Genomic DNA, 23,773 nt, shown 5'->3' on the forward strand with positions numbered 1-23,773 from the left:
CATAAGTGAACTTTATGCTGCCTGTGTTGTCAATGGTATTCAAGTGTTGTGTCAGTGTTTCTGTTTGACCTTTTGGTATGATTTCCAGTATCGTAGCATTTCCATAGTTTTATTTTACAGTTTGGGGGGGCGGTGGCTATGGCTTTTTGTTCCAGGTCTTCCATGCAAAACTCGCTCAGGGTGGCTGATAACGGGTTACCCATGGCGAAGCCTTCCAGTTGTTTGTATATTGTGTCATCGTATGTGAAGTAAGTGGAGTTAGCTACCAGTCCTATCAGTTGTGCTATGTCGTCTGCTGTGAGTTTTGTTCTTTTGTGTAAAGTCTTGTCCTGTCTGATTCTGTTAACTACTATGTTTATGGTTTTTTGGGGTGGTGTTTTTGTGAACAGAGATGTGACGTCATGTGAGATGAGTATGTCGTTGTCTTCTATTGTAATTTCCTTTAGTTCTTTTGCCAGTTCTATACTATTTTTGCAGTGTTGATCTGTGTTGCCTAATAACGGGCTGATGATTTTGCTGATATCTCTTGCCATGTTGTATGTTGGTGTACCTATGCTGTCAACTTTTGGAAAGAGCACAGAGAGCACTACTCAAGGAAAGGATAAGAAACGTCACAACCAAACAGTAGCAAGTAGAAGACGAACTGGAAAGACGACACCTGGACTTAAAAAGGAATTACAAACTTGATAAACAAATGGAGGAGCTAATTAAAGGACACATGATGGAAAAACAGTTCACAAAAGTGAAAGAAAGACACATAAAGAAGTTAAACAAACTCATAAACAAGAAAAAGAGGGAGGAAATACAAGATAACTCCACACCAAACTCATGGGTATGTAACATTTCACAATACAAACTAACAGAAGCAGAAGAGAGCATATTAAAGAAAGGTTTAAACTTTGCGGTCACACCAAAAGAAATACCATATGATGAATTCATAGTAGCAACAGAACTAGCATGTCAACAGATCACAGATGAGGGAAAGAAAGCAGAACTTAGAAATAACGTAGTTGGTATGTTAAAAAACAGCCAAATTCAACACAGCAATATTACAAAAGAAGAACAATCAGCCATGACAGCTTTATCCAAAAATGAACAGATAATTATTCTACCGGCAGACAAAGGAAGAACTACAGTAGTTATTGATAAAGAAAAATATAAACAACAGATGAAACAGATGCTAGAGGACAAAAATACATACAAAATACTTAACAAAGACCCAACAGAAAACATTAAGAAAAACATGAAAAAATGACTGAAGCCACTACAGGAAAAAGGCAAAATAACAGAAAAAATGTACAAACACTGGATTCCTACAGCAAACATAACACCAAGAATATATGGAACGCCAAAAATACACAAACAAAACACCCCACTTAGACCAATAGTTGACAGCATAGGTACACCAACATACAACATGGCAAGAGGTATCAGCAGAATCATCAGCCCGTTATTAGGAAACACAGATCAACACTGCAAAAATAGCATAGAATTGGCAAAAGAACTAAAGGAGATTACAATAGAAGATAACAACATACTCATCTCACATGATGTCACATCCCTGTTCACAAAAACACCACCCCAAAAAAACCATAGACATAGTAGTTAACCGAATCAGACAGGACAAGACTTTACACAAAAAACAAACCTCACAGCAGATGACATAGCACAACTGATAGGACTGGTAGCTAACTCCACTTACTTCACATAGGATGATTTCTTCTTCCGGCACTCGCAGAGTACAGACGCTTCTGCTTTTGCTCCCTTATCTTTTTTTCCCAAGGCTCTTTGTCCTGTCTGCCCACAGAGCGCTTCTCTGCATTTCTTCTGAAAAACCCTATTTTTTAGAATGGATTTAATTAATTGGTCATTCAACGCGATTGACAAGATTTTTTCTACGATGAGAATGGAGGAGGGGGCTCCCACTTGCCCGCAAGGGACACACGCAGCGGGATAAATGCTCGATTCCTGGGGGGAGTGGAAGATCGTATGCCTCTCTCAGTTGTCCATTGAGGATGTCGAAGATGTGTGGATATTTGGCCTGATGATCACTGGATTTCTTCTGACTGGAGTGGGAGGATATCTGGTTTTCTGGAAATTTGGGAAGACGGGAGCGATTGGAGGGCGACCCGCACTAGGGTTGTCACGGTATGAAAATTTAACCTCACGGTTATTGTGACCAAAATTATCACGGTTTTCGGTATTATCGCGGTATTTTTCAAACGGTGTTGCATATGTTCAGAAAGCATTGATAGTTCTGTTCTACACAAACTGAAATAGTTTTGAAAAGGTTTAACAGTGTTTATTAAACCTAAAATAACACAAAGCCTTAGCAAAAGTGCAACTTTTCACAAGTAAAGGAACAAATAGCTTCTTTTTCTGGAACATGTTACAGTAGTCAGTGCAGGTTTAAATTATACAAATCCAAACATTTGAAACATAAACAATATGTAAACAAATCAAAGAAACACCACTTGTTTTCTCATATACTTGTTTTCTTCATTATCAAAATGAAAATCTAAAACTCCAGTCCACACTTGACTTGAGCACTGTACAAGTCAACCTTAAAAAATCTTCGTCTTCGTCTTCGTCTTCCTTCGCTTATCCGGGCCCGGGTCGCGGGGGCAGCATCCCAATTAGGGAGCTCCAGGCCGTCCTCTCCCCGGCCTTGTCCACCAGCTCCTCCGGCAGGACCCCAAGGCGTTCCCGGACCAGATTGGAGATGTAACCTCTCCAACGTGTCCTGGGTCGACCCGGGGGCCTTCTGCCGGCAGGACATGCCCGAAACACCTCCCCGGGGAGGCGTCCAAGAGGCATCCTGACCAAATGCTCAAACCACCTCAACTGGCTCCTTTCGATCCGGAGGAGCAGCGGTTCTACTCCGAGTCCCTCCCGAATGTCCGAGCTCCTCACCCTATCTCTAAGGCTGAGCCCGGCCACCCTACGGAGGAAACTCATTTCGGCCGCTTGTATCCACGATCTCGTTCTTTCGGTCATTACCCAAAGCTCATGACCATAGGTGAGGATTGGGACGTAGATCGACCGGTAAATCGAGAGCCTGGCTTTCTGGCTCAGCTCCCTCTTCCCCACGACAGATCGGCTCAGCGTCAGCATCACTGCAGACGCCGAACCAATCTGCCTGTTGATCTCCCAATCCCTCCTACCCTCACTCGTGAACAAGACCCCGAGATATTTAAACTCCTCCACTTGAGGTAGGACCTCTCCCCCGACCCGGAGGTGGCAAGCCACCCTTTTCCGGTCGAGAACCATGGTCTCAGATTTGGAGGTGCTGATCCTCATCCCAGCCGCTTCACATTCGGCCGCGAACCTACCCAGCAAGAGCTGAAGGTCAGAGCTGGATGAAGCTAGGAGGACCACATCATCCGCAAAAAGCAGAGACGAGATTCTCCTGCCACCAAACTCGACACACTCCACACCACGGCTGCGTCTAGAAATTCTGTCCATAAAAGTGATGAACAGAACCGGTGACAAAGGGCAGCCCTGGCGGAGTCCAACCCTCACTGGGAACAGGTCCGACTTACTACCGGCTATGCGGACCAAACTCACGCTCCTCTGGTAAAGGGACTGAATGGCCCTTAACAGAAAGTCACCCACCCCATACTCCTGGAGCGTCCCCCACAGGGTGCCCCTGGGGACACGGTCATAAGCCTTCTCCAAATCCACAAAGCACATGTGGATTGGTTGGGCAAACTCCCATGCCCCCTCCATCACCCTTGCAAGGGTATAGAGCTGGTCCACAGTTCCACGGCCAGGACGAAAACCACATTGCTCCTCCTCTATCTGAGATTCAACTATCGATCGGACCCTCCTCTCCAGTACCTTGGCGTAGACCTTTCCAGGGAGGCTGAGGAGTGTGATCCCCCTATAGTTGGAACACACCCTCAGGTCACCCTTCTTAAAGATGGGGACCACCACCCCGGTCTGCCACTCCCTAGGAACTGCCCCCGATGACCACGCAATGTTGTAGAGACGTGTCAACCATGACAGCCCTACAACATCCATAGCCTTGAGATACCCAGGACGAACCTCATCCGCCCCCGGGGCTCCGCCGCTGTGTAGTTGTTTGACTACCTCAGCAACTTCTGCCCCAGAAATTGGACAGTCCATCCCCAGGTCTCCCGGCTTTGGTTCCTCCTCTGAATGTGCGTAGGTGGGATTGAGGAGCTCCTCAAAGTATTCCTTCCACCGTCCGACTATAGCCTCAGTTGACGTCAGCAGCTCCCCATCCCCACTGTAAACAGTGTGAGCGAGTTGCTGCCTTCCTCTCCTGAGGCGCCGGACAGTTTGCCAGAACCTCTTTGGAGCCGATCGATAGTCTTTCTCCATGGCCTCACCAAACTCCTCCCACGCCCGAGATTTTGCCTCGGCAACTGCCACTGCTGCACCCCGCTTGGCTATTCGGTACCTGTCTGCTGCCTCCGGAGACCCACAGACCAGCCACGCCCTGTAGGCCTCCTTCTTCAGCCTGACGGCTCCCCGAACCTCTGGTGTCCACCAGCGGGTATGGGGGTTGCCACCACGACTGGCACCGGCCACCTTACGACCACAGCTAGCAACAGCCGCCTCGACAATCGCAGAGTGGAACAAGGCCCACTCGGACTCAATGTCCCCCACTGCTCTCGGGACGTGGTCAAAGCTCTGCCGGAGGTGGGAGTTGAAGACCGTCTTGACAGGTTCTTCTGCCAGGCGTTCCCAGCAGACCCTCACTATGCGTTTGGGTCTGCCAGGTCTACGCGGCATGTTCCCTTGCCATCTGATCCAACTCACCACCAGGTGGTGATCAGTTGACAGCTCCGCCCCTCTCTTCACTCGGGTGTCCAAAACATACGGCCGCAGGTCAGATGATACGACTACAAAATCTATCATCGACCTGTGACCTAGGCTGCCCTGGTACCAAGTGTACCGGTGGGCATCCTTGTGTTCGAACATGGTGTTCGTTATGGCCAAACTGCGGCTTGCACAGAAGTCCAATAACAAAACACCGCTCGAGTTCAGATTAGGTGGGCCGTTCCTCCCAATCACACCCCTCCAGGTCAAGCTGTCATTGCCCACGTGAGCATTGAAGTCCCCCAGCAGGACAATGGAGTCCCCTGATGGAGCACTATCTAGCACTCGTCCCAGGGACTCCAAAATGGGTGGGTACTCTGAACTGATATTTGGCCCATAAGCACAAACAACAGTCAGGACCCGTTCCCCGACCCGAAGGCGCAAGGAAGCTACCCTCTTGTCCCCCGGGGTAAACCCCAACACACAGGCAGAGAGTCTCGGGGCTAACAAAAAGCCAACCCCAGCCCTCCGCCTCTCACCCGGAGCAACTCCAGCAAAGTAGAGTGTCCAACCCCTCTCCAGGTCTCGGGTTCCAGAGCCAATGCAATGTGTCGAGGTGAGTCCGACTATATCTAGCCGGTACCGCTCAACCTCTGCCACAAGCTCCGGCTCCTTCCCCGCCAGCGAGGTGACGTTCCATGTCCCAAAAACTAGTTTTCTTGTCCGGGGATTGGACCACCAAGGCTCCCGCCTTGGTCTGCCACCCGATTCGCATTGCACCGGACCCTTCATGTTCCTCCTGCGGGTGGTGGGTCCACAGTTGGACGAGCCCATGTATCCGGTTCGGGCTGGGCCCGGCCGGGCCCCATGGGCGAAAGCCCGGCCACCAGGCGCTCGCTCACGGGCCCCAACCCCAGGCCTGGCTCCAGGGTGGGACCCCGGTAACCCCCCGGGCCCATGTACTCCGACTCTTCGTTTTAACCGCCATGAAAGATCCTTCGAACCGTTCTTTGTCTCACCCTTCACCTAAGACCAATTTGTCATGGGAGACCCTACCAGGGGCACTAAGTGCCCCAGACAACATAGCTCCTAGGATCATTAGGGCACTCAAACTCCTCCACCACGATAAGGTGACGGTTCAAGGAGGAGACCTTAAAAAAATATGTATTTAAAATAAATAGCCACTTTAAACAAATTACTAAAATAACTACTACACTATGTAATCAAATCCAAATGTTCAAGTATAAATGGCATTGAATAAGTAAACAAATCAAGGAACTAATTGTATATTTCTCTTCATCATCAACAAATAAGATGCTTCATCCAGCAACAGGGTGTCCGTGACACGGTTTAAATGCTGGCAGAGGACGCTGCGGCTGCAGTGTATAGTGACTCGTTGCATTCTCCCTCAACCAAAAGTCCTCACGTCATGCATTTAAGCTAAAATGCTAATGTCAGCTTACCTTGCACTGGCTGTAGAGACGTGGGCGATGGTCACGCAGATGTGCCATTCGATTCGAAGTGCCTTTTGCAGACACTTGTTTCCTGCACGTTCTGCAAACGGGATAGCAGTCTTCTATTAACTGTCCCTCAGCAATTTTCAGAAATCCCAAATATGCCCATACTTCCGATTTAGTCTTCTTTGAGGGCTGATGGATGTCCTGGGCGCTGCCGTCTCCTCCTTCGGCCATTATTTCAGCTTCAAAGTTTTGGTTGCAAACTAAAAAGTGCGTGTGCGCGGGAACTTCAGCAGAAGTGACGGTGGCTGGTAAGGGTCACCGCGCCTAAACCGCGGCCAAGGTAAACCCACCGAGATAATTTAGTTTTTTAAAAACTGGACGGTTATTTTATTGTCAACTTTTTTTACTGGGGTTTACCGCTATACCGGTTACCGTGACAACCCTAACCCGTACCCATGGAAAGCACCATCCGTGTGGAGACCTCACAGACTGGGACGTTACTCGAGGTGAATCATAAGCTGAACAATGTTCTAGCTGCAATACCGGTATTAGTGCGCAAAATGGATGTCATCTCGGAGAGGGTCACTGGACGGTGTGGAGATGTTTAAAACCTGAATTGGCTTCACTGGAGGACTTGAATGATCAGTTACAGACTTCAAGGCAGAGAGGAAAATTATCTCTGCCTGACCCAAACAAAGTCTTGTTATCTGAATCTGACGCCATGGCAGCCTTGTGAATGCAAACAACAACCCCCACGACGGAATGCAGACAGATGCTGTGAAAACCCGACCCCCCCACCCCCACCCCCCGCCACCCTCGGATTGGTGGACTTCAGCCTGGCGAGGTCGTCAACCTGCAGGTGTCAATGTGATCTGCGCTCCTCCCAAGATCTCCCTCCCACCTGTGGCTAGAGTGGCTGAGTGCCATAGGGCTGTTCTCGCTGGGGAGACAGGATCCCAGCCCCCCCCCCCCCCCCTTCATCTAATTAACGGTAGCGTGACTCTTGTTCCGAATGACCACAGTACCAATTCTTCTGTACTGAAGCAATTGCCCCTCGGGGATGATTAAAGTTTTTTTTTTATTTGAATTTGAATTTGAATGACACAATATACAAACAACTGGAAGGCTTCGCCATGGGTAACCCGTTATCAGCCACCCTGTGCAAGTTTTTCATGGAAGACCTAGAGCAAAAAGCCATAGCCACTGCCCCCCAAAACTGCAAAATAAAACTATGGAAACGCTACGATACTGGAAATCATACCAAAAGGACAAACAGAAACACTAACACAACACTTGAATAACATTGACGACACAGGCAGCATAAAGTTCACTTATGAGTCAGAAACAGAAGGCAGCATAGCATTTATGGATATGAAAATCACCAGGCAGACCGACGGGACCCTAAACATAAACACATACAGGAAACCAACACACACAGACCAATATCTATTATGGACATCAGAACACCCCAACATACACAAAATGTCAGTAATCAGAACATTATATCACCGAGCAAACATAATAACAGAAGAAAGAGACCGTAAACAAGAGGACAAACACATACAACATGCTTTAAAGACCTTTGGATACCCGTCATGAGCAATAAACAAAGGAAAACTACAAACAACAACAGAAAGAAAAGAAGAATCTAAGCAAAGAACCAGAAACCCAGAAAGACAAGAACCAAAACCAGTGATAACCCTACCATACATCAGAGGAATAACGGAAAAAATAAGAGCAACAATGAAAAAACACAACATAAACACACCAACAAAACCATACACAACAGTTAGAAACAGACTAGCGCACCCAAAAGACAAGATACCAGCTGGACTTAAATGTGGAGTCGTTTACGAAATCCCTTGCAAACTCTGCAATAAAACATACATAGGAGAAACCGGACGCCAACTCCACACACGAACAATAGAACATAGAAAGGAGTGTGAGAAAGAAACAAGTCGAAGACACACAAGAGCAGCAAAAGAAGAAGCAGAAAGCACAATAAAGAAGTCAGCCGTAACAGATCACTGCACGAGAGAAAACCATATAATGGACTGGGACAACACACGGATCATAAACACCGAACAACAGAAATACAAAAGATGGATAAAAAAAGATATCGAGATAAGGAGACGTGGATGTGGGACCATGAACAGAGAAGATGGAGTTTACACGTTGGACCGTGCATGGGATCGCATCGTCGGAGAGGGGAGAGCGGGCAGCAGAGGGCGACAACGTCCTCTGCTGCCCGCGTATAAACGGAGATGGAAGTGACGCCACCATCAGCGTCAGCTCTGAGGAAGTTTGCAGCCGCAAACGAAACGTAGCGGGAAAACAGGTAAACAAAACTGCTCTGTGTTTTAAAACAGAACTACAGCATGGAATTAGAGATACGACACAGCAAGAACACACCTAAGATGAAAAACTGATTCTTTCTTTTCCCATTGTGAAACTCGAAAAATTTGAATATGGTGCAAAAATTCATTTATGTCAGTAATTCAACAACGATGTGTATTTTCCCTGGCGAATGGGGGCAGCAGATACTCAAATCATTGCAAGCAAGCAGTATTTTTGTGTTTGAGCAAGACCTTACCAATGGATACCCATTAGGGTCAAAAATCCCTGGGAGTGCAACCGCCAGCAAAAGGACAAGCACATCATTGACAACTAGTGAAGAGGTAAATGTGTAAAACGTTTATAAAAGGTGAAGAATTTGTATCAGTTTGTAACAAATCAGTAAATGCATTTTGGCCTCACAGGCTCCCATAGAAGGAAACACGGCATCTAATATGGCGTCACCCAGAACACAGACGTCATATACATAGATGACCCGTAGACTGGCGCTGCCTATTGGAGCTGCTGATGTGGCCTCCCGCCATCTTGGATGCCACTTCATTCGCTCCAGAGCATTTATTTCTACTGAGGAAGATGTTTACCCAACTAAAAAACACATTTCATTACGCTTTATTGCTAAATTTGACACGTGCTATGATAATTAAAATACAAATATAATTAAACAAAATAAATTTAAATATAAAATCCCAACAGGCAGGTCTAAAAATCAATAGTTCTCCCACATGATCTGTTTTCAATATTACACTGGTTGTTCCAACCGTAGGCTGAACAATAATGGGCATAATTACTCACTCTGCATTGGTTCCAGTTGGGTTTGGAGAGTGAGAGACCCATCCAATATTGCAGCGATGCTGTTACGCTCTCCATTGCCCAATGGGGAGTCAACGTATTCATGTCTATAGCCCAGAGACTTAAACCCGCTCCCGTGTAATTTAGACCCAATTTTTATGGTTATATGTTACGAAACTGCAGTTGTTTAATTTCACGAATATTTCCAGAGATTATCTGTTAAAACTACACATTGTCTCTTTAAAATGTGAAACTAATACATGAGACAGACTCCTTTCATGCAAAGCCAGATATTTCAAGTCTTTATTTGTTGTAATTATGGCTTCCAGCTTATGAAAACCCCAAATTCAAAATGTCAGACAAAAAAAATTCTAGGCTCAAAGTTTCAGTTGTTAAATATGCAAAATATTAAATATGGAACTAATAATAATAGATGTGATTAAACTTTTGACATTGTCAGGTGTTGAGAACTAATGAATTTGTTGATATCTGCATTTAAAACTTTTTCTTGGATGTCAAAACAATGAGTTTCCAGTTTTTTAACCACTGTTTAAAAAAGAAAAAAACAATAACAACTTTAACAAAAAGATACTCATTCTGCTCTAAACCTGGTTATGGGTTTAAATTAGGTCCTAACCGCTTTTAAATGTTCTAACTATCGGATTTTCCTTTATATTTAATTTTCCAGTCACTGCTCTGTTTGCTGTTTTCTGAAAAATGTTCCATTGAAAGATGATGAAAATACCATTTAAAGCCATCAAATAAACTATACATCTCTGAAATTGAACAAGAGAAATGCCAGGAACACATGCATGCATAAAATATGACTGATGAAATGCAGCTCATCATCAAAACGCACCAGTGGTCTTGGAGGTGTCACGTCTGAATGAAATTGTGTGAAAATGTAGCTTATAGTAAAAATAATTACACATGCATGGACTGGGTTTTATTTTTCCATCTATCTCGTCCACGTACTTGTACGGTTATGCTCATGGTTCGTCATCTCTGCCGGACACGGGGATACATTTGTTATTGCTACATCAAAGTGAGCAGTGGGTCAAATAAAAATCCAAAGGCGTGCAGTTCTTTCTGCATGGTTTTGCTCATAAGAAGGTTTGAAAAGAGTCAATATTTTACAAACACGTTTTCTCATTTCAAACCAAGCATTTTTATTGCAGACCTCATAAGCTTTACCTTCCTTTACTTTTTAAAGTAAATATGATAAATGTCCTGTACTTGTTTAGCACTTGGTTGTTTTTAGACCACTCAACACACAACATATCCCATCCAACTATTCACACTCCCACCCTGAGTCGCAAACTAAAGACACTTCAATGTGTGGTGGAAAAAGCTGGTTTGGAACCACCAACCCTCTTGCAAGCAGACAATTGCACGCTTTCCTGAGCCAAAGTCACTCTAAGTAAATACATACTCTGAAACAAGATTTAGATAAACATGCCCAGTGGGAGAAATCCACTCATCAGATCAGCGATCATCAGCTGGTGACTCCCGGGCCTTATCCACCGCTCAAGCTCATTTCTTCTGACCTACAGAGTAAGAATTGCACACGATCTGATGCAGGATTCAATGACTGCATTGTCTTAGCCAATCAGAACGCTCGTTAATCACATGATCAAGTCCAAATGGGAAACAGCAGCAAGATGGCCTGCAGCTGAGTGTCAAAAGGCGTCATGTCCCAGCTTTCTGAGCCTCATCTCGTTGGATAAGTTCAATGCTGCAAGCAAATAGTATTGGTAAATGGTAGGCTAAGTTAATATGCTGAAATGACTAGCCTGAAGCTAATTAAATTAGCATCAATAAATCGAGGAGTGACTTGTTATAAAGTTAGTTTTCTGTGAGTTGTGGTTGGACCGAGAGCTCGCCACAGAGTTATTCCTCCATCTTCATGCTCAACGTAGCTCCTGCAGGTGAAAAAGCTGTTGGTGCTGTCCTGCAGAAATTACTGCTGACTTGAAACATTTTTGTTTGTATTTAACATTTATGAACTTCGGGTAAACTCACCTCTTTATATAAAAGAAAAAGGAGAAGAGGTTTTAGTTCTGTTAAATAAGAGCATGCTAATCTGTTATCTATTCATAACAGCATAAATTGAAATCAATAAAGTTAACAGATAGTTACTAGAATCGCCAAATCAAAGGCTACTCCAAAGTAAATTACATCGTGACATAATTTAGTTGATGACCTTTAATCTAGACTTAATTAAACTACAGTGATTGTGTAACTCATCATGTTCTGAAGCTTTGAAAGGTCCATGAACAAAATACAAAAAGAACCTGCTTGATGTAATTATAATGTGTTGTTAAAAGCACTGGTGTCAGTGCGACATAGGAAGCCATTTCTGTGACTACAGTTGGGTTACCACAACACATTATTTTGACTATCATCAATTGTTTTTGTGATTATTTGACTAAAGTGTAAACTGCAGCTTGTAGTACGAGCATGCAGGTACTCTTATATAACCATTGTTAGCTTCTACCTGCGAGTGTTATATCAACGTGTTATATGCTGTCTAAAAATAAAGACGCTTAAGATGTTAGGTCATTCAACAACTTTTAATGAGCTTCACAACGTTTAGAAAAAAAGGGAAAAAAGACACTGGGAAAACAAAAAAATATATCCATTAAATAGTTGGCTTGATAACAAGGTCACCCTGCTGAAAAGACCAGAATAGCTGGTTACCAGCATATATTGTGTTTTGGTACTAGTTTAGGTGGTGGACCAGCATACAACACTGGTCCAACATACCATCACCACCATTCCATGCTAGACTAGCATACCAAAACACAGCATTTGCTGGTAACCAGCTGTGCTGATCTATGCAGTTTTTTTTCAGCAGGACTAAAGAGCTAATTTGACAAATTTAATAGATTGGTCTTTAACGTCACAGCAAACACATGGCATAGCCAGTGTGTTAAGGAACTAACCTGTCGCTACTTTGGATGTAACAACTATCTCACTGCTGTAGTTAATGTTAGATTTCAGATTCAGATTTCAGATTTATTGGCCGAGTAAAATTACATTTACAAGGAATTTAGCTTTGGTAGATGTTTGCTCTCTAAAACATACAACAACTACAATAAATGAGAATAAAAATACATGAAAAACACAGAAGAACATGTATACCCACACACATGTTCATTTACACACACACATATATACATACTGTATATGCATACACACACATATACATATGTATACACACACACACACACACACTCATATCCATAAGCATACTGAATAAGTATAAAAATAAAGAAATAAAAGTACAATAAAAGGATAGTAAAATAATCTACAGATTCAGGAGAGAAATGGCTGAAGGAAAGAAACTGCTCTTGTGTCTGGTAGTTTTTGTGTACAGTGATCTATCGTGTCTGCCAGATGGGAGGAGATGGAAGAGACTAGATGCAGGATGTGTGGCATCTTGGACAATATTCACTGCCTTTTTCCTGGTCCTGCTGATGTACAGTTCCTGGAGAGAGGGCAGTTGGGCACCAATGATTTTTCCTGCTGTTTTAATAATACGCTGTAGTCTGCATTTGTCCATTTTTGTGGCTGACCCAAACCAGACTAGCAGCGCACCTCTTAAAATAAAACATTTGTGTTTGTAACGTTAAAGCAAACACATAACGTGTGTTAAGGGGTAATGAATCACCCTCGCTACTGTTAATGTTACAGCTATCAATACGTAGCTCACTGTTAATGTTAGCCGGTAACTAGAAAGGTTGCTACTAGTCTAGCAGCTAGTTAGCAAATTTGTTTCAGTAGGCGCCTGTTGCTCGTTTTTCATCAGCCACATGGTGCAACTACATTCTTATGTAAAAACAACCACATGACAAATGTTAAGCATAATGAAACTGCCGTAACTACTTTTAATGTTACAGCTGTCAACACAATGTTAGCAGCTAGCTAGCTAATTTCTTTCAGTAGGCGCCTGTCACTCTTTGTTCATCAGCTGCAATGTGCAACAACGTTCTCATGTTACAGCAAACACATGATACGTGTTAAGCGTAAGGAAACTGTCGTAACTACTTTTAATGTTAAAGCTATCAACTCAACATTAGCGGCTAGCTAGTTAATTAGCTTCAAGAGATGACTGTAGCCCTCCTTTATCAACCACAATATTTTCCCTCTTAAAATAAAACATTTGTGTTTGTAACGTTAAAGCAAACACATAACGTGTGTTAAGGGGTAATGAATCACCCTCGCTACTGTTAATGTTACAGCTATCAATACGTAGCTCACTGTTAATGTTAGCCGTTAACTAGAACATTTGCCTAAAGAAGGGACTCTTTGTCGTCGGCCACAACATGCTTCATTTCAAGATGCTTGTGCTTCATTGTTGTTCTACTATGGGTACCACGTGCAAGTTGTAGAAGAAACCTCTCAGTCTATGTAGGCAAAATCACTGAGTTTACATCCGCCTAGGGGGCGCTATAGCTACCCCTGGATTAGTCATTGCACCCCATAGCACCCCCAAGTAAATATGGTGAAATGGATCGGTTTTTGTTGCCCAAATTTCCACATGTAGCGTGATGAAGGTTCTCTGATTTGTGGCGTGTGTGTGTCGTGCTGAAAAATGAAATCTTCATCTCCATAAAGCTATTCAGCAGATGGAAGCATGAAGTGCTCCAAAATCTCCTGATAGCTAGCTGCGTTGACCCTGCCCTTGATAAAACACAGTGGACCAACACCAGCAGCTGACATGACACCCCAGACCATCACTGACTGTGGGTACTTGACACTGGACTTCAGGCATGTTGGCATTTCCCTCTGCCCAGTCTTCCTCCAGACTCTGGCACCTTGATTTCTGAATGACATGCAAAATTTGCTTTCACCCGAAAAAAAAAACTACTTTGGACCACTGAGCAACAGTCCAGTGCTGCTTCTCTGTAGCCCAGGTCAGGCGCTTCTGCCGATGTTTCTGGTTCAAAAGTGGCTTGACCTGGGGAATGCGGCACCTGTAGCCCATTTCCTGCACACGCCTGTACACGGTGGCTCTGGATGTTTCTACTCCAGACTCAGTCCACTGCTTCCACAGGTCCCGCAAGGTCTGGAATCGGTCCTTCTCTACAATCTTCCTCAGGGTCCGGTCACCTGTTCTCGTTGTGCAGCGTTTTCTGCCACGCTTTTTCCTTCCCACAGACTTCCCACTGAGGTGCCTTGATACAGCATTCTGGGTAGATCCCTGCACGGGCCTAAAATCTGAGCCCGTGTCCGGCCCGGCTCGAGGGGGTGGAGCCCCAGCCCGACCCGGTCCGAGAAGGTTTTTAGGATTCTCTGGCCCGACCCGAGCCCAACGTTTTTTTAACCTTTTATAATGTTTTAGTGCTCAGCATTTTAATTATCTTTGAGAAGCGTTCTGCAGTAAAAAAAATAATAATAAAAAAGAAACGAAAGAAAAACAGCATTTAATGCAGCTTTTTTATTAACAGAGCGTATTTTTCGAGGGGCAGATGAAATTTACGAAAGCTATATTAATTGGATGTGTTTGTTAATTTAATCTGCTCTGAAAACGCGCTCTTGTGCAATTAGAAAAAAAACTGCATTCTAATTTTCTAACTGCAGCGCATTTTCAGAGCGGCAGATTAAATAAACGCCCCCAATTAGCGTTTGTAAATTTAATCTGCCGCTCTGAAAATGCGCTCTCCAGTTAGAAAAAAAGCAGCAATGAATGCTGTATTTTTTTTACTGCAGAGCGAATTTATTCACAGAAAAATAGAATGCTGCCGTTTTCATGAGAATAAACGAATGGTTTCTGACATATCAAGGTGGACATAAAATGGCATATGAGAATAGGGGCACATGTTTCAATCAGCAGTTTGAGAATTTGTTTATATCGGCGCATTTATAAACCACACAGACCTTAACTAAGCTAACGGCACGTGAGAAGCAGGCAGGTGCTGCTGCGTTCAAGTGTTTCAGTTTTTTTTTTTTTTTATGAATTCGATTAAAAATAAAGGCGCCCGGCCTGTGTGCGAGGTAATTACACAGTCGTTGGCCCGAAGCCCGGCCCGCAGGCCGTCGGGCCGGGCCGACCCAAGGGCCTAGGGCTTCAGTGCAGGGCTCTAATTCTGTGAACAGCCTATTCGTTCAGAAATGTCTTTCTGTGTCTTACCCTCTTGCTTGAGGGTGTCAATTATGGCCTTCTGGACAGCAATCAGGTCGGCAGACTTACCCATGATTGTGGTTTTGAGTAATGAACCAGGCTGGGAGTTGTTAAAAGCCTCAGGAATCTTTTGCAGGTGTTAATTAGTTGATTCAGATGATTAGGTTAATAACTCATTTAGAGAACCTTTTTCAATTCAATTCAATTTTATTTATATAGTGCCAAATCACGACAAGAGTCATCTCAAGGCACTTTTTTTTTTACCGTGTCGTTTGCTGTGAAGCAAACAGAATTTATGTCTGAATGCTGGTAACAAGCCTTACAGATTTACTATTTACATCAAAGCTTCTGCTTTAATGTCACACCTGATACTTTAAACTTGATTGTTATTGTTTTTGAATGCTTTGTAATTCTGACCAGATACGGAGACAGAGGTGAAAGAGAAAGGAAAAGAAAAGGTGGGGAGAGAGGGGGCGGGGTTCCCACAAAAATAAACAATAATGAACAAGAGTCTGCTTCTAGACCTGCAGAAAACGACAAAAAAATCATCTCAAGGACCTTCACATAATAAACATTCCAATTCAGGTCAGTTCATTAAGCCAATCAGAAATAATGTTTCCTGTATAAGAAACCCAGCAAATTGCATCGGACTAGTGACTAGTGTCAGTGACTTTACACTAATCCTCATACTAAGCAAGCATGCAGTGAAAGTGGAGAGGAAAACTCCCTTTTAACAGGAAGAAACCTCCAGAGAATCCTTGCTCAGTATAAGCAGCCATCCACCACAACTCACTGGGGATCGAGAAGACAGAGCAGATACACACACACACACACACACACACACACACACACACACACACACACACACACACACACACACACACAAAGACAAAGCAATGTGTCTATAGTTATATTGTGATTTCTTAGTAAATATTCTATTTGGTGAGAGATAAACTTTATTGTATTTATCCTAGTGGATCTATAATTAAACGGGTAAACTAGTAGTAGCACATCCAACGTCAAGGAAAGCAAAAAGTTATTATCAGGAGAGGGAGAATATTTAAGTGGTTAGCAGCAATGTGCTAGACGATGGCCCCCTCCATGAGGCCACCACAGCTCAGCAGAACATCATTGTTGCTTCTTCTGGGGAGAAAAACACTTAGAGAGAAAATAAAGTTAACAGCTGAAATGGCAGAAAATAATACAGTTACAGAGCAGACTGTAGAAGAAAGCAGTAGAGTGTGGAAAGTGGTCAGTGTATCCTCCAGCAGTCTAAGCCTATAGCAGCATAACTACAGAGATAACTCTGGATAACCTAGCCTTTTTAGATGGAGGCATGTTGGAGGCAGGGCAAGGGAGAGCCATCTTTACCGACTGTACACTTCACCTCCCTCTACTCCCCCACTTGTCCAGATCTAGGCTAACATGAGATTTTAACCATAGGCCCTATCAAATAAAAATGCTTTAAGCCTAGTCTTAAAAGTAGACAAAGTGTCTGCCTCACAGACTAAGGCTGGGAGCTGGTTCCACAGGAGAGGAGCCTGATAACTAAAAGATCTGCCTTCCATCCTAATTTTAGATATTCTGGGAACCACCAGTAAAACTGCAGTCTGAGAGCGAAGTGCTCGGTTAGGAACGTATGCAACAGTCAGATCACTGATGTATGATGGAGCTTGATTATTAAGAGCTTTATATGTGAGAAGAAGGATCTTAAAATCTATTCTGAATTTTACAGGTAGCCAGTGTAGGGAAGCTGTAATATAGGCAAGCCTGTAATCTACCTAACCAATTAGGTTAATCACGGTTAATGGATAAATATAACTGAGTATTGTTAGCATAACAGTGAAAGTTCCCATGCTGGCTAATGATTTTACCAATTGGCAGCATATATATATAGTAAAAAGATTTGGTCCAAGCACTGAACCCTGTGGTACTCCACAAGTAACCCTGGAATATGAAGACGATTTGTCATGTACGTTTACAAAATGAAATCTGTCAGACAGGTAGGATTTAAACCAGCCTAGCGCCGTTCCTTTGATCCCTACAACATGTTCAAGTCTTTCTAAAAGAACATTGTGATCAACTGTGTCAAAGGCAGCACTGAGATCTAACAAGACTAGAACAGACACAAGATTCTTATCTGAGGCCATGAGAATATCATTTGTAACTCTCACTAATGCAGTTTCAGTGCTGTGATACTCTCTAAAACCAGACTGAAATTCCTCAAGCAGAGCATTAGTGTTTAAATGCTCACCTTCTTGGATGGCCACTATTTTCTCCAGGACTTTGGATAAAAATGGAAGGTTAGATATTGGTCTATAATTCATTGGATCATCTGGATCCAGAGAAGGCTTCTTAAGTAAAGGTTTGATTACAACAACCTTAAAATCTTGTGGTACATACCCATTTACTAAGGATAGATTGATTATATCTAGAATGGGGACAGTAACCAAAGGAAATGCTTCTTTAAATAATTTGGTTGGGATTGGATCCAAAATGCAAGTTGAAGGTTTAGATGAAGCTAATATTTTTGATAACTCTGAAAGCTCAACTGGATCAAAACGGTTCAAGCACAGATGAAGTTCTACAGTTACCTCTGATGCTGCCTCACTTACTGAGGAAGAAGAAATCACATTAGGGAGGATGCTAAAGATTTTGTTTCTAATAGAATTAATTTTGCTTGCAAAAAGTCCCATGAAGTCATTGCTGCTGAGGGCTAAGGGAATAGATGGCTCAGAGCTATGATTCTGTGTAAGTTTAGCAACTGTACTGAAAAGAAATTTAGGATTATGCTTATTCTCCTCAATTAGTGCTGAAAAATAAGCAGTTCTAGTTTGTCGAAGCTCATTTTTACAAAGCACAAGACTATTTTTCCAGGATAGGTAGGCCTCCTCATGGTGCGTAGAGCGCCATGTTCTTTCCAATTTTCTAGTTTTGTTTTAAAGCTCGTAAATGAGAATTAAACCAGGGAGCCAACTTCCTGTCCCTAATTACCTTCTATTTTAAAGGGGAAGCATCATCTAATGCCACACGTAAAGAGGAATTAACATGATGAACTAAGGCATCAGTTTGTGAGGGGCTAGAACTGAAAATATTGCCCTCTGCTACGTTCCTCTGAGATGCTGAGGACAGTAAAGATGGACCAGTTGATTTAAAAGATGCAACTGCGTTGTCAGATAGAGACCGTCTATAGTGAAATTTACTTTCATGTCTCGAGAACTCAGTTATAAAAACTCAAAGGTTATCAGAAAGTGATCCGAGAGGACTGGATTATGTGGAAAGATCGTTATTTCCTTACACTCTATGCCATAGAGGTTGGTTTATGCTTGACGCGTCCGCGAGGTCCGCATGGCTCCGCGCGGCGAAACTGCGTCATTTTAACAACCACACCCCTCCACAGCGCCTCCGCACGGCCCAACATTTCCGCAACGCGCACCTAGGAAAATTTCTAACCACGCGGACGGTCGGACGCGGAAAAACATGGCGGACCGGCAAGAACTAGTATGGCAGAGGTTCGTAAATACAGACATTTGTATGATTCAGCTCTCAGAGATCACCGTGATCAACATGTTGTTAATAATTCTTGGAGAGAAATAGCTCGCACGGTCGGAAAAGACGAGGACGCTGTTAAAAATGCTGGAATGCCATGTTGTAAACAACAGTAATTTCTACTTCTACTATGGTGTAGTGTTGGATGCATGCTGTAGGACAGTGGTTCCCAAACTTATTTAGCCGCACACCAGGAACGTTTAACCTGTGGCCAGAGTGCTCTCCTTCCTTCTGCTCTGCGTAAACCTGAATTGATCACCTACTTGTGCGTAATCAAATGTTTATACGGGAAAAGATGGAAAAGATATAGCCATGAGGTTCACTTTTGCCTCAGACCAACTTATTGCTGTTTTATGGTGTGGCTGAATCTGCGATCCGCTGCCACGCGGACAGGAATAACAAATGCTGCAGTAACATGAGTTGTGGTCAGGTTCGGAGTCACTGGCTGGAGCGGACCCGACTTTAATACGTTATTCCAAAATAGAAGCTAATATCTTAATTTGACCTGGAATGAAAAATGTTATAAAACCTCTTAAAAGTTTTTTATCACAGAGGACGCAGCGCTCATTTCTGTCTTCAGTCTGACGGCGCGCCGCAGTCTGCGCAGCGTGCGCGCTTATTGAATCTGTGTGTGTGTGTGTGTGTGTGTGTGTGTGTGTGTGTGTGTGTGTGTGTGTGTGTGTGTGTGTGTGTGTGTGTGTGTGTATGTGTGTGTGTGTGTGTGTGTGTGTGTGTGTGTGTGTGTGTGTGTGTGTGCTCCATGAGCCGCTCAAGTCACCGTGTCTCGTTATTGGCGCTATTTAAACCAATGTTGTAAAATGACTTCTGCCCAGCCCAGATGTGCTCACTTGTGCACCCGTGAGCCGTGGTTCCGCTGGAACGCGTCTGACCTCTGACAGACGCACTCTGAACTTCAGATCTTCAGCGCGCTGCTAATAGCCTGAATGGGAATCATTTCTTGATTCATTTTGTTACATCCACAATGTTCTGTGTGTGAGGTTTACAATGTCAGAACACCTGCATGAGACAGGTGTTAATTACAATCTGCCAGAATGACTCGCCACCTTCAGATTTCTCCAACATCGTTAAAAATGATCAAATACGGAACATATCGGTGTTCGCTGGCCAGAGTGCTGAAGCTCGGCGCATTGTTATTATGAAGCTATGGCACATGCGGAGGACACACACACACACGCACGCACGCGCAAAAATATACTTGTTTTCAATTACATTTATTGGGCCCACTTACTTTTTCTTAGGCCCACCCACAAATGAGTTTCTGGCTACGCTAATGGTGACATATGACAGACTTCTCTGAGCTCTGCAGCCATTACACTTTTCACCTCGCGCACCACACTTTAGGAATCCCTGCTGTAGAGCTCCATGCTGCCCCTTACAGTTTGGGAGAATATTGGCTCACCGCAAAGACAAGCCGCATGAACCATAAACACTGCGAGTTGTGAAGCGCGTTCCATCCGCGAGCCGCATCACCAAGCGGAAAGTGAATGCGTCAAGCATAAACCAAGCTTAAGTCAGCACAAGGTCTAATGTATGATGGCAGGAGTGGGTGGAGCTATGTATTCTTTGAGTAAAACCAATTGAGTCTAAGATATTACTAAAGGCTACATTGAGGCTATCATTTTCAATGTCCACATGAATATTAAAATCCCCCACTATAATGACCTTATCAGTATTTAGCACCAAATCTGATAAAAAATCAGAGATCTGATCCAAAAACTCAGGCTAAGGGCCTGGTGGATGATATAAAACTACAAACAAGAGTGGTTTTACAGTTTTGCAATCTGGATTAGGAAAACTAAGAACAAGATGTTCGAACGAACTGTAGCTATTAATTGGTAAGGGACTAATTAATAAGTCCAAATGAAAAATGGGTGCTACTCCTCCTCCTCGCCTTGTACTTCGAGCAATATGATGATTTAAATAATTAGAAGGAGTCGACTTGTTTAAACTAACATAGTCCTCTTGCTGCAGCCAGGATTCTGTGAGAGAGAGAGAGCAAAGAAATCTGTCACAAATCAAGTCAATAACTAACAAAGTCTTAGAAAAAATAGATCTAATGTTCAATAACCCGCATTCAATTTTTGTCATTTTCTGCTCAGTTGAATTTGTTCTAATATTTACGAGATTTCCATGATTTGCTTTATTAAGCCTGATATTTAATCTGTGTGATTTTGGCCGTGGGCGGGACACTGTCTCTATGGGGTAGTGGGTGGGTAACAGTACAGAAGCTGCAGAGGGGTGGGTTAAACTACGACTCTGCTTCCTGGTCTGGACCCTGGGTTGTCATGGAGGACTAATAAAACTGGCCATGTTCCTAGAAAGAAGAGCTGCACCATCCAAAGAGGGATGGATGCCGTCTCTCCGCATCAGACCAGGATTTCCCCAAAGAGTTTTCCAATTATCAATGTAGCCCACGTTGTTTTCAGGACACCACCTAGACAGCCAGCGGTGGAAGGACAGCATGTGGCTAAACATGTCGTCACTGGTCCAATCAGGCAGGGGGCCAGAGAAAATTACGGAGTCCGACATTTTTTTTGGCAAACTTACACACCAAAGCAACATTATTTTTAGTGACCTCCGATTGGCGTAACAGGGTGTCGTCACCACCAGCGTGAATAACAATCTTACTGTATTTACACTTATCCTTAGCCAGCAGTTTCAGGTAAGATTTAATGTCGCCCGCTCTGGCCCCAGGTAAACATTTAACTATGGTTGCTGGAGTCTCTAATGCCACGTTTGTGACTATGGAGCTGCCAATGATCAGAGTCGGCTTGTCAGTGGGTGCGTCACTGAGCGGGGACAATCTGTTAGAAATGTGGACGGGTTGGTGGTGACCCACGGGCTGGGTTCTTCTTGCGTACCGTTACCCAGCCGGCCTAAGGTCCCGGCTGCTTGGGTTCCGCTGGAGGATCGCTACGGGGTGGTTCTGAGCTAGTTAGCCCCGCGCTAGCTAAATAGCTACGGCTGTTTAAGGGTTTTTCAACAGCGCAGAGCCGGGACTCCAATTCCGACACCCTCGCCTCCAAAGCTACAAAAATGCTACATTTATTACACGTACCATTATCGCTAAAGGAGGCAGAGGAGTAACTGAACATCTGACACAGAGAGCAAGAGATAGGAGACGGAGAAGCAGAGACAGAAGTAGCCATAGCCGTGCTGAGGCTAAGCTAACTGGACGAGCAAACTTTTCAACACCAAATAAACTGTGTGCGAACTCAAATGGTTCCCTAAGAGCTAGGTGGAACAACAGAAAATGTGTGTTTTAGCGTGCTTATGTGCTACAATAACTCAGAGAGATCCTAGTACAGAGAAATTAAATCAGTTTTAGCGAGCCCCAAACACCAAACAGCTACACGTAGTGCAACACTTGCTGTGTCTCAATTCAGGGTCTGCATCCTACGTCAGCCGGTTACGTCACAGCGCCGCGACTAGGCCTGTCCCAATTCGAAAACTCCTTCAAATGCGGTCGACGAATCCGGCCTTCTTTTCGCCTGAACGAAGGATGGGTCCGGTGTATCCTTCAATAGGTAGCATTTCCCAAGATGCCTTGCGGGCCGGCCGGCAGAAAAACTTTTAAAAACAATGGCGGACAGTGAAGCGGGAGCTGTCGGAGAGGATTGCGCATATAAATGTCAGTATAAACTTAAACTGTTAGGTTAAGGACTTTTTGTGATACATGAACGTTATTTTAGTTAGAAATGTTACAGTAAAAGTGCTTGTATTGCGGTCTCGGCTCGTATGTTCGGCGGCGCTCGGTGTCGTACTTCTCCCGCTGCGATTTCCCCCTGATTTTAATAGAAGTTTGTATTTTAGGAACAAAAGAGAAAACCAGGGAATTTATTAAGCTTAGGGCGGAGATGGACTACATGATCACCGGAGCAAAGTATTCGGCGGCTGTGGCATGGAGGTACAATAACATCTCATATTTTAAAAACTGGTTTCAGTTAATTTTTTTCTGCAAAAACATGAAAGGAATAACCCGTTGTCCTCTTTTCTCTTCCTGTTTCTTTTCTTACATGTTTGTTAAGACTATTCTGGAGAAAATGGGCATCAGGGGAAGGTGACAGCGAAGACCAGCTTTTGGAGATGATCAGGGAGGACATGAAGCCGCAGAGGGAGGCAGAGGGCCCAGGAGAGAAGGGAGAATTTTGACAGCTTTTTATTTTGCTAGAAAAAAATGGTTAATAAAGATTAAACATGTACATATAAAAGAAATATCTAAATAAAATGAGCTCTGCATTAAACTCTTGAATTTTATTTTTGTTTACAAATGAGAATTGTTCACTAGAAGGTATCCGCTGAGTCTTTAAATGTCTTAAAAGGTGATAAATCGGTTTTGGTCAAATTAAGACCCTTAGAAAGTATTAAAAACTATTATCACATCTTTGCTCAGGCTCAGCTTGTCGAAAGTATTTTCTCTGAATTCTCAACATTATGAGATAGTATCTGAGATACTTTTTCAGATACTATCATAATTATGACTTAGCTAAGTCTTAATAATCAGTTGGTATCTCATAGTTATGAGATACCATCTGCTATAATAATAGGCAGAGACCCTTTGACTATTTCTTAATTAACATTAAGCCAATATACTTCAATTTAAAAGTTATTTAAAGTTGTAAGTGGAGTTTAGTTAAGTAAAGCCATAGAGAACTGGTACTCAGTTCAGCAGTGCTATTTCATC

At 43.5% G+C, this 23,773-nt stretch overlaps 1 protein-coding gene across 3 annotated transcripts in view; it reads left to right on the top strand.

Moving 5' to 3' along the window:
- tenm1 (teneurin transmembrane protein 1) overlaps positions 1–23,773 on the top strand; it is a 429,841-nt gene that overhangs the window by 286,106 nt on the left and 119,962 nt on the right. The window lies entirely within an intron of this gene.

Source organism: Nothobranchius furzeri, chromosome 1 (assembly GCF_043380555.1).
Source record: "Nothobranchius furzeri strain GRZ-AD chromosome 1, NfurGRZ-RIMD1, whole genome shotgun sequence".
Lineage (NCBI taxonomy): Eukaryota > Metazoa > Chordata > Actinopteri > Cyprinodontiformes > Nothobranchiidae > Nothobranchius > Nothobranchius furzeri.